The sequence below is a fragment of the Neoarius graeffei genome, chromosome 8, assembly GCF_027579695.1.
Source record: "Neoarius graeffei isolate fNeoGra1 chromosome 8, fNeoGra1.pri, whole genome shotgun sequence".
NCBI lineage: Eukaryota > Metazoa > Chordata > Actinopteri > Siluriformes > Ariidae > Neoarius > Neoarius graeffei.
In genome coordinates, this window is record NC_083576.1 from 52,221,403 (window position 1) to 52,238,097 (window position 16,695).

Below are 16,695 nucleotides of genomic sequence, written 5' to 3' on the forward strand. Positions count from 1 at the left end.
TTCCCCTAAAATGGAGGAAGTGAAGTGCACGCTGTAGTGCCCTACTCTGTGTGCACTCTGCTCTCCTCCTCCTGCCGCCTACCAGCCGCTAGCAAGTTCGCCTCACGCTTCCTCCTTCGCTTTCGTCCTTTTCTCCTCAAACTCCACATCGCGCCGCTGCTGAAAGCTGCCCAGAGCTGCTGAGGACCCCGGCAGGGGAAGAGGGAAACTCGGCAGAAGGGACCGAGTGAAGAAGAAGAAGAAGCGTCGCGGACTGGATAGAAATGGGTCGCTTATTTGCGTAGAGTTTGTTTTAAACCGAGCAACAATATTCAGCACTTTTTTTAAAAATTATTTTTCCCCTCCTGAGCAAAACAAGAGGTTTGTCCAGGACAGGTAAGTAAAGTGCTAATTCACTCTGGCGCAGTTAGCAAACTAGCATTTATTGTGAAGCGGAATATTCTCGAATGCGCTCGCGCCTGCTCCGGGCATGACAGCTCGCTTTAAATGGAGCATATGCTGCAGGTTCGCTGTGCTGTAAAATCACGCTGAAGCGCCTGAGCCCTTCGACAGTGGGCACTGAACCTCAGGCTAGCCTTGCTTTTGCTTTGCATATGGCCTTCAGCCGTGCCTGTTATGGTTTCTTGCATTATGGCATAATATTTTACAGAGCTGCTTGTTTGTGTAGCTTGAAGTTGGTGTGTGTTTACTGTCAGAGCAGCTGTTGAGCTGAGCTTCTCACTAGTCACATTGAGGGGCAGAAAGGTGAGCAACATTCAGGGACTTTTTCTTTTTAAATTCATTTCAGCTCTTAGTAAGGGAATATACAGGATATATAGACCCAGAAATCAGCTTTATGTGAATGTATAACATTGCATAGGAATAATAATGTGTGTGTGAGAGAGAGAGATTTTACTGCAACTTCATGCTCGTCTCAAAATAGCACTTGCTCAAGATTTAGAGTCCAGCTCTCCTCCACTATAATGCCTGTTTTTTTCCCCTCATCCACAGCTACTGCAGGCAGTTTCCTGTGCTTCCAGTTGCCATTATTGCAATGATCAAGGCTACAGTTTAACACACACACACAGGAAATGCATGTCCTGATTGACCATGCTGACCTTTTACTGCTGCACTCTGTTTGTTTTTGTTTTCTCCTTCCATGTCCCTTGCTCTGACACTAGCACTAATTGATGGGTCGCCAGACTCAGTACATGTTGTGTTGCATGGTAAAAGGTTACGGAACACGCCAGGGGAACAGAGGGTGGGTCGCGTGTGCATGCGTGCGTGTGTGCGCGCATGCGTGTGCATGAGTCAGTTTGTTCTGTTTGATTTCACATTGTGATGTGGACTGTGGCCCTGTCAAAGCGCCGTGCCAAGATAAGATCAGGAGGGTGGCTGTGTGTCTCGCTGTCTGTTCCCAGTAATTTTAAAGGTGCTGTTGTCAGTGTGTTTGTTATTTATTTATTTATTTACTTACTAGTGTACACACTGTGATAAGGGACAGGTTAAGCTGTTCCAGAACATGTACCTGGGGAAAAAAACAAACCAAAAGTTTGAAAACCTGTCTTCTGGTACACAATCTTCTCATTTTCTATTTGGATTAGTCAGATGCTTTGGAGACACCGCCCCTTCTTCATAAATCATGCTCATTTAAAAAAAAAAAATGTTATGGGTTGTAACTTGTCTTCCAAGCTTTTGAATGTCCAAGTGCAAATGAAAGTGGTGTCTGTCATGACAGTTTTTGTTAACGATAACTCTAGTCAAATTGGCATACGTTTTAAGGGCGGAGCTTTGTGTACATGGGTGGAAATGGGGGCGTGATCACGGATTCAAATCTTACTCAACCCCACTCATTTAACCTTTTATCACAAATAATGAGGAAGCCATGGCCTAATGGGTAGAGAAGCAGCTTTGGGACCAAAAGGTCACTGGTTTGATTCCCTGGACCAGCAGGAATGGCTGAAATGCCCTTGAACAAGGCACCTAATCCCTAACTGCTGTAAATGTATGTGCATTAAGTAATGTAAATATCACTTAATGCACGTTTCAGTTCATTGACTCCGGTTTGCAACATTAGTAGCAACACCACCTTATTACGGAGTTTATGTTGGATGTTTTGCCATTTGTTAGCATAACATGCAAGTGCATAACTGAGAAGATCCAGTATGCTCATGAACTCTCGCAAAAGGTTGGTGTCCAAATGATGTTTCCTAGTTGCCACTCCATTCCCATAATCCACTTTGCGTTTTGTAAGGAATATTGGTCAAGGCATTTCGGACACATGGATGGATTGCAAGCAGCAGAATGATATTCTCTCTGTGCTGTTGTGGGAATATTGAATGCTGTAGCTAATCTTAGCACTCACTCGCACAGTCATCTGCCTCGACATGTCTGTGTTGTTGTTGTTGTTTAGGTGGAACGTCTAACTCCGAGTGCTCTCACTGTTATACCCTTCCTCATTTAGACTATTACACCAAACTGATGTAATCAGTCAAGGCAACGGCCACTTACGGAAGTGACGAAGGACTGGGAAAGCCATAATTAGTCCTCCATGCTCAGCATCCAATCTGCAAACAACAACACAAAAAAAAAACCGAGCAGACTGACTATTTATTTACTGATTAACTAGCAATATTCAAACAGGTGGTTCAGTTCCGATAAGGCTGGTTTAAATTGAGGCCTGCAAAATAAATATAATACACACAAGGGTATATAAACAAAACACTATAGGCTATGAATACATATATATCCAAACGAACTACGCAAATGGAGTCTGAGACTCTTCTTGAATTTAGGCAAAGATTCTTCCTTTCTCAAACTACTTGGACGTGTGTTCCACACTTTAGCCCCATATAAGTGAAAATAACTATCCGTGTTCGAAATCGCTCACTCGTTCACTACTCCCTACTCACTATATAGGAAATTACTATATAGAGGACTATTTAGTGAGCTCATTGGTAAAGTGGTGAAAAACTACTTTCGGACGCTACTCCGTCACGCCGTTATTTGCGTCATTACTGTCGCGCAATTAAAACGTGCCAGATCAGCCAGCTGGTGGGTTTTCAAAATAATAAACGCATGCATGTATTTTTGTGATAAATCCATATTATATGGAGTGTATTTCCCACATTAATCAATACAAAGTACATTCATCTTTCAGTTCTTTTAAATCAAGGCTGAATCCTTTCTTCTTTGCCGCTGCCTTTTATTAAATCAAATTTGAGGCTTTTGATTAATTCCTCGCTCTGCACTGTAACTTTTGTTCTTGTATTTTATCCATCTTATTCTATTTTAGCTTATTTTATTCTCTTGCTATTTTTAATTGTATTTGAATGTCAGCGAGGAAACCAAGCAATGTATACCATGCATGATGGGATATATTGCTTGGTTAGTGACCATCGGTTGTGCACTACTTTTCACAATGCATTGTGGGATACTATGAGTCCACTATATAGGGTGTAGTAATTCTCATTATACGTTCAGACAGCACTATAAAATGGCGAACTCACTATGTAGTGATTTGATTTCAGACACATGGTATGATACTTAGCAGGTTTAGCAAGGGGCAAGCAGAGAAGTTCTTGTGAGTGAGTATTATGTGTGTGGAAATTGCACGAGTAGTGAAAGTCATGTAAAAGATAAGCAGGCGCAAGGCCATTTAGGCACTTGAAAATTTGTAGGCAAATTTGATATTTCCTACGAGATTCTAATGCTGGCCGAGTAAGAACGTGACTGATTTCAGGTATTGGACGTATCGTAGATAATGGGTCAGGAATAAAGCTGGTTGTGTTCAGGGGTTGGTGATGGGAGATGCAAACAGGGGAGTTGTTGGTCCTTGTAGAGGTAAGCGGTGCCGTTACAGCGTGTCGTTTAGAATAACCCTGCTGCAGGTCCCGACTTGCCTCGGCGCCATGCCTTTCTGAACTTGTGGACTTTGCACTTGTCTAGCTTGCTTGTGCTGTTATCATAGTTTCCACGCTGTTGTATGATGATATTGTACGCATACAACTTGTCCTCATTTCCCCTTTTCCTGACAGGCTAGCTCTGATTAGTTCTGCCGTGTGCAAAGGTGCTGCGTGGTGCTGATCCTCCATCTATTATTGGCAATGTAGGACAGGGAGAAGTGAATATACATTCAGAAGAAGGAGGAGGCTAAGTCATTGAAGCTTTAGTGTTTACCACAGTTGAGCTCCAACCTTTTGTAAAGAAATGATGATTATCATTACAAAGATCTGCTTAGCATGCTTGAATGCTCTGACAAGCCTTTGTATATAATGAAGTACATAGGCATAACGGATTAAGCCACATCTCTAGGCATATAATCTTGCGCTTAGCTTACTTTATTAACTTGTAATCTCTCCGATGTCTTGTTTAGCAGTAATTGCCATCTGTGTTGCCTCACTTACTGATCTCAAGCTGTCTATTCACCTAGATTATATTTATCGGGAGTCTGGTTTTATCAGGCGAACAGTATTAAAAAAAAAAAAAATTAGGTCAGAAAATGTGTAGCGTATGTTTTGCTCAGGTGGGCAGAGAAGAAAGATGATTTCGTAGCAGCAATAAGCTTTAAGATCACTCGCACCACAGCACTGTTAAAGGTTTGATTCTGATTGGTCAAAGTGGAATTAATATTTTCCGAGAGAAGTGTCAGCTGTACTTCAAACCACAGGTTGATATTAATGTGCTGCTGTTTTTAGAGTAACAGCACATTCAGAGGGACTGTGATGGTGGATTCTTTACAGAGATAAACATTATTTAGCAAAGACGTTTAAGCTTAAATGTTGATGCAGTGATTTCTGTAAGGACGTGTTTTACTTAGTGTGTGTTATCAACATTTTCTGTCAGTAAGTTTTCCGCCATTAGAGAGTCTTTCCAAGTTACCGGTCATATGACTTGTTACTTTTTTTTTTTTAATCCCCCATTGGCCGAAAGGCCTGAAGGGGATTATGTCGTAGCGACGTCCATCCGTCCCAGCGAGGGTGCTCACCTTCTGAAATCAACTCCTCTCTATCTCAATTTTTGGAGGAATTTAATGAAGCTTGGCACAATTATTTGTTATATGTCGGTACTACACATATTGTAATTGCGTTAAATTCGGTCACATTTTACCAGAGTTACAGCCCTTGATTAACAAAATTATAATTTAATGATTTCATGAGTGGGCGGCACGGCGGTGTAGTGGTTAGCGCTGTCACCTCACAGCAAGAAGGTCCGGGTTCGAGCCCCGTGGCCGGCGAGGGCCTTTCTGTGCGGAGTTTGCATGTTCTCCCCATGTCCACGTGGGTTTCCTCCGAGTGCTCCGGTTTCCCCCACAGTCCAAAGACATGCAGGTTAGGTTAACTGGTGACTCTAATAGGGTGTTCACACGGCACATATTTGCATCGATGCTGCACCGATGTATTTTGTTGCGATATATCTTACACCGGTGTAAATTTTGCGCAGCGTTCACACGTCACAACCCTGCTTACTAGAGAGAAGCGTGTTGGCACCGGTGCAGCCCCACTTGCGGTCACACGGCAGTTTCTGCGACCCTGTTATAGTAGCAAAAACTTTATTACTATCATTTCCTTTGATAGTAATAAAGTTTTGATATTTCCTTTTATTACTATCATTTCCTATCATTATTACTATCATTTCCGATAGATGTTCAAATCCGCCAAAATGCACTTAAAACTGCCAAATCTGGCAACACTGGAAGACACGCAGTTCTGTTGTTGTTGATATTCGCCATTTTGGAAGCGCAAAATACCAGGATGCAAATTATGCAATACCCTTATGTAATCAACTCTCCTCACGCGTAGCGAGTCTACCCCTGTAGCATTCAGACGTCCCATTTTATATCGGTGCTGCCCCGCAAACTAGCATTTACTCCAGAGTAAATTTCTTAAACCACCTCCCGAGCAGGGTTAGATTTGCACCGGTTTAAGCAGCTTTCAGGGGCTACACCGCTATAACTTTGTACCGTGTGAACGCTCTACCGGGGCAGCCCCGGTGCTACACCGGAGTAAAAGTTGCCGTGTGAACACCCCTTAAGTTGACCATAGGTGTGAAATGTGAGTGTGAATGGTTGTGTGTGTCTATGAGGCTGTCCACACTGCAACGGATTCAGGTGAATCTGATAAAATTGTTTATCGTTTCGGCCTGGCGTCCACACGGCACCGGCATTTTGGGTGCCCCTAAATGAGAACGGGTTCGAGTGGAAAAATCTGGGAACGGTGCCGTTGCGAAGTCGTCTGGATGAGTAGAACGGGTTCGTTTACGATGACGTCACAACCACATGACTAGAACAAGCGGCACTCTCGCTGTTTTGTATGAACCACTGCATTGCATTCACTTTTGTATACAGCTTTTCTTTTAAATAAACAAGTAACTGAACCATTTCTTGAATTTTTTTTTTTTTTTTATTGGATAAGACTGCTTTTCAAAATGTTCACACACAATAAGAAAATTATATAAAACTATGCATGCTAATAAAACTAATTTGTACACACAGAAGGCACGATTTCCTCGTGTAGTCGCAGCCATCTTGTTGTGTGCTTGTTCCTGTGAGTGCTTCACGCCGGGTAGAAGAAGGGGTTTATGTGCATGCGTCCTACTTCTTCTGTTGTTCTGGTGTCTCCGATGGGACCGTCTTACAGCGCACGTAGAGGTGTGGCATGTGTATTGCATCGTTTTCAGCAAGCGTTGCGTTGCCATATGTACCTGATATTTTACTGATCCGTTGCCCATGTGAGCGCTATATAAATTTTTTTTTTTTTTTTTAATACAATCTCGTTGCCGTTGTCGTGTGGATGTAGCCTATGTGTCAGCCCTGTGATGACCTGGCGACTTGTCCAGGGTGTACCCCGCCTTTTGCCCGTAGTCAGCTGGGATAGGCTCCAGCTTGCCTGCGACCCTGTAGAACAGGATAAAGCGGCTAGAGAGAATGAGATGAATTTCATGAGTTGTTTTTTTTTTTCCTTCTGAAATCAACTCCTCTCAATTTTTGGAGGAATTTCACCAAACTTGGCAAAAGTCCTTGTTATATGTCAATAGTACGCATGTTATTTTGTTCAATTTGGTCGCATTTTACCAGAGTTGTGGCCCTTGATTAACAGCCTTGTACTTTGACAATTTCACGAAGGTGTGCTTGCCTTCTGACATCGACTCCGCTCACAATTTTTGGGTGAATTTCTCGAAGCTTGGCAAAAGGCCTCGTTATATGACTGTAATGCGCAGATTGAAATTTCGTTTAATGTGGGCAAATTATACCAGAGTTATGCCCTTGATTATTAACAAACTTGTGCTTTGGCAGTTTCATCAAGGTGTGCTTGCTTTCTGAAATAAACTTCCATCACAATTTTAATCCCCCGCTGGCTGAAAGCCCCGAAAGGGGATTATGTTGTGACGATGTCCGTCCGTCCCAGGAAGGGTCCTCACCTTCTGAAATCAACTCCTCTCTCAATTTGTGGAGGAATTTTACGAAACTTGACAGGATTCTTTGTTGGTAATACGCATATTGCAATTTCGTTCAATTCAGTCAGATTTTACCAGAGTTATGGCCTAGTTGCCAGCGAGGGATATTGTTCTCTCAGAGCACACTTGTTTCATCTTACTGGTGTCAAGAAAGGCTGGTGAGAAAACAACTGTTTATGTACCTGTTATAACCTCAGTGATACAGGAATATACTTGTCGAATGTTAGAGATGACAGCGAAAGGTTAAAAGTATGACTGGGCTCCCAGGTGGCACAACAGAAAAGCGTTCGCCTCGTCATTCAGAGATCGCAAGCTCGAATCCGGTACTACAGCTACCCATGGAGAGCAAAATTGGACTTGGGTGGGAGGGATGGAACAATCACAGAGACACTGGCCAATCATGGGGGTCTGTAAGCTCATGCATGCAGAAGGGGGTGGATAGCGCTCTCCTCCCAAGTGTGTTACACCACCACATGATGTAACAGCAGTGAACGAGGGAGTTGTCTAACTGAAGAAGACCGTTATAGTAATTATTATATAGTTATGCATCTCTCAAGAAAGAGAGCGCTTTGGGGACAAACAACAGCAGGGAGTGTTTCATAATCTCATTAAAGAGGTGAAGCTGAGGGACAGGATGTTGGACAACAGGAAAGAAAGCAATGCTCACAGTATCGTGTGTTTATGGGTTCAGTAATATGAAGTTTTATACCTGTCTGAGCGTGAGCAAGGGCTATTTGAGAGAGAGGAAGGAAATATTGCAAAATCTGAACATGAAATGAATAAACACTGCTCTCAGATTGAAAGACCAGGCTCTTGATTCAAGAGAGGAATAAAACTTCATAGAAATATAACCAATCAGCTCCCAGACATGAGTGATGCCGGCGTGTAGCCGAAGCTCGCTGCTACATTCAGCCGTCTGTCTCCTACATCACTGTGTCTGTTCTGCACAGCGTAATTGGCTGATGCTTTTATTTGCAGTGGAGCCACTTTAAAAAAAAAAAAATTGACCTTGGTGCAACAAAAACGTTGCTTTTTCGCTGCATAATATTCACGTTCTGTGTGAAAGTACTCATGACAAAAACAAGTTTGAAAAATTAGATTGACACGTGAATTTAATCACATGAGAAAAATGCCCTGGGTGTGTGAAGGACTTTGTTAGTTCGTAGCTGTCATGATGGTGAGACCTGACTGGTGGCCAAGACTGAATTAGGGGAGAAGGGGGGGGGGGGGGGAGTATGACGTTTGGTTTTCTAAAAATTGTCATTGCTATTTAGTACAATATTGTTCAGGAAACCAGTCAGCTGTGGAGTGGTAGCAGTCAGGCTGTATTACACTGCTGGTTGTTTTGTACCAAAACACTGTCACGTTTTACTCTATACAACAGGAAAGCTCAGACAGGTTACGGTTATTTAGCACAAAAGTCTTTTAGCACAAATCCAAAGTGTTTTAGCACAAGTTCTAAAATCTCTTAGCACAGCTCTAAGTTCTTTAGCATAAGATTCAAGAACGCTTAATCTGAATACTTACTGATCATGTTGAAGATTTTTCTTTTTTTAATGGAAGTTGCCAAAATTTCGATTGAAAAGTGAATTTCCCTGTAAACTAGCCACGAGACTTGCCTTGATGATCAAACAACCCTTATATCTTAGCCAGGGGATTTTCTAGAAAAATTTAGTATGAGGGCGCTCACCATGGCGAGGGAGCGAAGCGACCGGGGGGGGTTGTCCGCGCGCCCCCCCCCCCCCCCCCCCCCCGCCGTGCGAAGCCTTTGAAAAATTGAGGCTACAATGGAACATTCTGAGGCTATCTGAGAGGGAAATTGAAACAAATTGTTTGTCAACATTGAAAAAAGAAAGTAATCATCTTCTGCCCTGGACAGTCTTTGGCTTTCTTCCGCTTCGTGCCGCGGGATGACATCTTTAAATGCCCAAGTGTCAATAAAAACAACTCGCGAACTACTTCTGTCAAAAGCTCCCACGCCGGTGGGTGAAAGGTCATTCAGTCTCGAGAAATCTCGCTCTACAAGTCAGCTGACCTTGTATGTAACCCACGTCAAATCTCGCGAGAGCAGCCGCGACAAGTAAACAACTAAACAACATGGCGCCTCAGTCTGGAAAACGCCAATTCGGATTGTTTTTCCACCGTCTGGCGGTGTATCTACTATGATTGGAATATTTTTGGAGTGATTATAATGTATTTGATGATCAGACACATCGTCACGTGGTGTTGCTGGGATGTTTTCACGGAGAAAAGATCGTTTTGAGAAAGATTGCATGTTGTGCAGTAGCATATAAGTGCATGGCCCAAGTGTGACTTTGGGGTTCAGTCGGCATTTCGGTAAGAGGGCGCAGCGCCCCTGTTCCCCGGTTTAGACGAAAGCCTGTTAGCGTAATCTTCACGATTGCCGTATTATTAAAAAATTGCTATATCAGGGATGAGAGTTTTCCGCTTTGCGGTGGATTTCCGCTTTTTCTGAGCGGAAATCGATATTATGCCAAATCCGTTGAGATGTTTTTCTCATTGATGGGGTTGGGGTATGTTCCTTCGTGATACTCAAGCGTACGATGATGTTACATGTTTACATTTTCGCCATCTTTAGTCTCGCTAAGTCTCGCGGTAGAATACGTGTTATCTACAATGTAATTGGCCAAAACATAGAGAGCATGATAGCCAATCATAACAGTTGTTACAAGAGTGTGGGAGAGAACAAAAGCCAATCATAACAGTTCTTACAAAAGTACCCGCATCTGTTCTATTTTATCGAAACTTGCACATGTTCATCGTCGCTGCGCTTCAAAAATACGTTTCTCTTTCGTATCGGCTTTTTTACTCAAAATGCCGAATACAATTGACAAGCGAGATGAAGCGAAGGTACGTGAAATCGATGCTGGTATAAAAAAGAGAGAGAGGACTGGCAAGCTTTTGTCTTTGGCCAAAAGGCTGAAGAAGTCCAAATGATTAAATGAAAATGAGAAGTGACTGTGAACTATAAATAATTGTATAAAGTGTACATAGACATTATCCCATAAACTTAGCATTCGTTTGATTTAATACATTGAACATGTATATGATGGTCAGTAAATCTGAATTAATGCTGACAGTTTTGAAAACTTAAATATTTCAAAAGACTTTGAAATCATATGCAACTAATGAGGACATAGTGACTGACCTTTTCTCCCTAAGAAATTTTATTTAATATATGAACATTTTGATAATGAATAAAACTTGTGTTTAATGTGAATTTAGTTTGTCATTTTTGTTGATCATAAATTATAACCATACCCTTGAATGTAGAATGTGATTTTATTTTGAATTCAAACAATACTCCTATTGATTTGAAACACATTTTCATGTAAATATATAAAAAAGACAACAGATTTTTTTTATCTACTACAGCTCAGCTTGCAGGAAAAGTGGTTTGTAAGGCCTTATTTTTCAAAATTTTCCTGGGGGGGTATCCCTCCCAGACTCCCGGCTTCGGGCGCCATCTTGTTTTCTCCTTTTTTGGTGACCACCCACTCTCATCCCTGCTATATTAATTTTGTTTGTCTTGTCCTTCCTGAACATTTATATTTCACTCTTTTTCTTTATTTAATTGCCATTCATTCTAGGATACTTTAGTGGAAGTTTCTTTTGTTTGTTTACATATCGCAACTGTTGGTTACTTCTTAGTCGGCAAAATGCATGTTGTCAAGCAGGGCAAGAGACCTAATCCCCTGGTTAATTAATTCGGTAAAAGCGTAATTACTGAGTCAGTTGAATTTGTGATCTGATCAGAAGTGACTGAAGTTATCTATGAAGGTGCCGACAATTCAAGGTTTGTTATGACTTAACTACAAATATCCAAAGACGCCACAGAATCGGCAGCAGAAATTTCTGGCTTCCAGTCCCTAAGCAATCATAATAAATCCCTTCCTATATCAAGATGAGTGGTTTTTTTTTATTTATTTATTTTTTCAATTAGTGCAACCATAATCCAGAGTTGTGCTAAAGAACGTAGAGTAGTGCTAAACGACTTTTGTGCTAAATAATCGGATACTGCTCGGACAATAGTTCTGGTTGCAAGTTTTCTATTAATGCATTCATTTTCTATACTACTTATCCACTGTGGGCCACTGGAGAAGCCAGAGCCAATCCCAGCTAACATTGGGAAGTACACACTGCACAGGTCACCAGTCTATCGCAAGGCTAACGCAGAGAAAGACAGCCATTCGCACTCAGACCAAAGGGCAAATTAGAGTAACTGGTTGATGTAATTCGCATGTCTTTGGACTGCGGGAGGAAACCGGAGCACCCAAAGGGAAACCCATGTAGACATGAGGGAACCATGCAAAGGCCACATAGAAAGTCCCCAGTCGACCGCAAGGTTGGAACCCAGAACCACCACCTTCCTGTGAGGTGACAGTTCTAACCACTGCACCACCATGTCATCCTGCATTAATGCACTCATTCTAGCACTATTATTTCTATCATAACTCGCGCATGGACTTGCATGGCACATATGCCACGTAAACGGGTGATGTGGTCAGGTTTTCTGTAAGGAGACATTTTTAAGCCTTTTTGGAAGGAGTCTCCAGTGTCAGAACTTTTTCTCATATTCTGACACATGAAAATCCTCATGATGAAGGACTTTGTGGTTTCTCTGTAACGTGTGAAGCTTGAGTATTTTCCTGGAACAGCACATCCATCAATTTTATTCCCCGCTGGCTGAAAGGCCCGAAGGGGGATTATGTCGTGGTGATGTCTAGCCGTCCGTCCCGGGAGGGGTGCTCACCTTCTGAAATCAACTCCTCTCACAATTTTTGAAGGAATTTCACCAAACTTGGCAGGATTCTTTGTTATATGCTGTTGTTACGCATATGGCCCTTTTCCACTACCCTTTTTCAGCTCACTTCAGCCCGACACGGCTCGCGTTTCGACTACCTCAGAACAGCACGACTCAGCTCGCTTCAGCCCTACTCAACTCCCAAAACTCGCACGGTTTTGGAGTAGGGCTGAAGCGAGCCGAGCCGAGTGGGGCTAGGGGCGTGAGGAGACACTCCCCTGTGCACTGATTGGTGAGGAGGAGTGTCCTCACATGCCCCCACACGCCCCGCGAGCACGCTGGGATCTGTAAACACCGTAAACCCGGAAGAAGAATTACGAATTACGAGAATTTCTGAAGCCTTATGCGCCTCGCCTATACGCTCTTGCCAGTATCTGTTGGCGTTGTCGGTGACAACAAGCCACAGCACCAAGACCAGCAACACTAACGACTCCATGTCCTCCATGTTTATTGTTTACTATAACTATATTGTATAACTATATTGTATAACTATATATTGTATAACTATATTGTTTATTGTTTACTATAAACATTTATTGTTTTTTTTTCTCTTTCTCCTTTTTCTTTTTGGCATTTTAATATTTTATTTCTACTATTGTTTAATTCTTATTTTCTTTTAATTAATTATTTTAGAATAAAGAGAATTATTTTATGCAATTTTATTTCTCTATTGTTTACTGTTTTTGTTTTTACTTCTGTAAAGCACATTGAACTGCCATTGTGTATGAAATGTGCTATATAAATAAACTTGCCTTGCCTTACTATTCGGGTCGTGAGACTACCACTTAAAAGGTCACTGATGTCACTGTTTACGCCGCCTAACGACATCACGTGACGTCCACCCACTTTCGCTAACTCCACCCAATGTGTCCACCCACTTCCAGCCAGCACGGTTCAGCGCGGTTGTAGTCGAAATGCAACTCCAACAGCCCCACTCAGCTCGACTCAGCCCAACTCAGCACGGCACGGCTCAGCCCAACTCAGCCGCGTTGGTAGTGGAAAAGCGGCAATATTGTAATTGCGTTAAATTCAGTCACATTTTACCAGAGTTACAGCCCTTAATTAACAATCTTGTACTTTCACAATTTCATGAAGGTGTGCTTGCCTTCTGACATCAACTCCTCTCACAATTTTTGGACGAATTTCTTGAAGCTTGGCAAAAGGCCTTGTTATATGACTGTAATACGCAGATTGCGATTTAATTTCGTTTGTGAAAATTTTACCAAAGTTTCGACCCTTGATTAAATAACTTGTACTTTTGACAATTTCACGAGGGTGTACATTCTTCTGAAATCAACTCCTCTCACAATTTGTGGAGGAATTTCACCAAACTTGGCAAAAGGCTTTGTGATGCGACAGTTAAACAAAATTTCATTATGCGTATAATTTGGGCAAATTTTACCAGAGTTATGCCCTTGATGATTAACAAACCTTGGCAATTTCATCAAGGTGTGCTTGCTTTCTGAAATCAACTTCCCTCACCGTTTTTATCCCCCGCTGGCTGAAAGGCCCGAAGGAGGATTATGGCGTGGCGATGTCCGTCCTGGGAAGGGTACTTGCCTTCTGAAATGAACTACTCTCACAGTTTTTGGAGGAATTTCACGAAACTTGACAGGATTCTTTATCTGTCGGTAATATGCATATTGCAATTACCAGAGTTATGGCATAGTTGCCAGGGGGGGATATTGTGCTCTCGGAGCACTCTTGTTTACTCCTCACTTGAGAAATGTCATCTTATTCAGTTTAGTCATTTTCTTTAGAGCTATTTTAGTATTTGGTCAGACTAGTTTGGGTGGGGAATGGGGGGGGGGACCTGTTGTAAACGGATGATTAATCTTCCCTGGATTCTGTACATTTTACTGTGTTGTAACTCTGTTTCTATGTGAACGCAGGACACTGGAGGTTTTTGTGAATAGTGATTGCAGTGCAGGAGTTAGGCTAAGGGGATTAAAGATACTTAACCTAATTATTTTGCTCTTAGGCCATGGTCTGTCTGTCTTTCTCTCAGTTTAACTCGTGCAGCTGCTGGCACCCATCTCCTAACCACTCCTCTTACTCACCTCAACCTCAACTGTCTGGCATCCATTTTAAGCTCTGCCTCTGCATGCTTCCGCCCTGCACTCCTCTGCAACTATTTCTCTATTTTTCACTCCGACCCAGTGGAAAACATGATTGCTCGGAACATGGCGCATCTTTCCTCATTGCAGTATGACCGCTGTGTCATCTCATTGTACCTGCTTCGAATAGAGTTCTAATGAAGTTGATATGCAGCCATATAAATTGTTTTATATACATATTATAATTTCCACGTTAATTTGAATAAAATGTATGGTCCAGTTTTGAAATTCCACTTTGGGCTGAGAAGTTTCATTTTGTTGTTACTAAGTGCTATTATTTTAGGGTCGCCCCCCTGATTAGTGCAACCGAAGTTCATACGTTTCAGTTTCATGAGTTCAAGAGTAGGAGGAGTTTCGGATAAAATGGTGAAACTTTTGCAATTTGTCTAATTTCAAGAAGTGTGCACTTCTCCTTCCTGATCTGCTGCCTGCGGTTTCAGTTCTGCAAGCTAAAATTAAAATACCTCAGCTGCTCGCAGGGATTTCACTTTGCATGTCCATATGGTTTTTGACCAGAACACATGCTTCAGATAATGCAGCCTCCTACATGATGCGCTCCTAATCCTAACCCTGTCTGTGTCTTACAGTTCGTCAAAAACGACTTCATTTCCACTGATCCGTTATATGCATCTGCCGTGCAAACATCACATTGCGCAAGCAGTTGCAGTGTGTTCACCATAGAATGCCAGAGTACGTGTCCAAATGGTCACACGATGGAAAGTTGTTTTATTCTAAATCTCCAATTAATTATCTTTTAAAATAAGGGGTCATTTGTTTAGATTGGCTGCACCAAATTTGAGAAATTAGTGAATGTTTTGGGGATCATCACCTTTACAGAAAAATCAAGTTTGGAGAAAATCAGCTGGAAACTTTGATGTGGAAACTGAAATTACTGTACAGCAAAAATATATTTGGCCTATGAAGTCATATTTATATGACTGATGCATTACAGGTTATGAAGAAACGTACTTAAATGTTTTTTTTTTTTTTTTTGGGACACACCCTCGTTTCAGATCACTATCTCGGAATGACCTTTTGCTACACTCGAATCATTTTGTGGTGACGCCCTGTATGCATCAATGTTCTCTGCGGCCATGATTTATTATTATTTTAACATATTTTGTATGTTTCACATGAATGAATGCATACAAGGGCTTTGTGTATATTTCAGCCTTCAGACAAATCTATATACTGTCTATAGACAGCCATCACTGTTACCTCCTTCCCAGAAACACACATTTTTGGGGGGAATCCAAAAATCCATAAAAAGCCAAAACCAGAAGGGTTTCATCTTTTTAGCAACGAGATTGTTAAAAATTTAAGGCGGGTGTTTAGGAAAAAAAAAAACCACCTACGCTGAAAAAATGAGAGAAAATCCAACCTTTAATTGAAATAAATTTTATTCTGAGAGAAATAAATCCCTCAAGAAATAATTTTCAACAAAACACGTTTGCCACTATTTTTGGCACCCCTAGAAATTATAGTGAACACAATGTAACTGAAGCATGTTTCCTATTTAAATTGTACATTTTTTGAGTTGATTGGAGTGTGTAGGAACTTTCAAGCTGTAATCCATGACTTCCTGATTAACTGGGGGACAAATGAGGTGACACAGAGGCCAAATTCCCTTAAGCCTAGGTCACAACCGGACGTACGATTTTTTTGGGCGTGCGATTTTTGGCGTTTCCCAAATCGCTGCGTTTTTTTTGTTCATGGAGAAAGACGCACGTTGGTCTTAAGTTTGTCTTGCAACCTGAAAAAAACTTAAGCGCCCGTAGAGTTTGTTTGACATGACAAAGAACGTCTGCGGCCAGTCTACGGCTCGAAAATCAGCACGTCACACGCGCGCCCTCCGTGCATTTCTTGCGTTTTTTGCACGTAGACCGGCCGTAGGAGCACGTACGGCCGGTTGTGACCGAGGCTTTAGTCATCCATCAACATGGGAAAGATGTGTTGACCTTCATAAATCAGGGCATGATTATAAAAATGGCTCCTCACTTGAAAATGCCTATTTCTACTGTAAGGGCAATAATAATAATGATGATGATGATAATAAAAAGTGGACACCAACTGGAATTGTTACAAACTTGTGTGGAAGAAAACCAAGTTTATTTTGCCTCCACATACAGTGAGGGGGGTGGTAAAAGAGGCAAAAAAAAAAAAAACCTCCCCCAAAAGATCCCCAAGGATCACTGTTGGTGAATTACAAGAAAAAGTAAAATCTTGGGGTTTCCGAGTCTCAAAAACCACCATCAGACGTCACCTCCGTACCAACAGGTTATTTGGAAGGTATGTCAGAAAAAAGCTTTTTCTGTCAGT

General features: G+C 41.8%; 1 protein-coding gene across 9 annotated transcripts in view; it reads left to right on the plus strand.

Moving 5' to 3' along the window:
* Nucleotides 1-16,695, plus strand: part of mbnl3 (muscleblind-like splicing regulator 3) — an 88,404-nt gene continuing 71,709 nt past the window's right edge. For all 9 annotated transcript variants that reach the window (XM_060927821.1, XM_060927823.1, XM_060927828.1 and 6 more), the window contains exon 1: nucleotides 1-375. The gene's annotated coding sequence lies outside the window, so the exon portion shown is untranslated. The remainder of the gene's footprint in view (nucleotides 376-16,695) is intronic.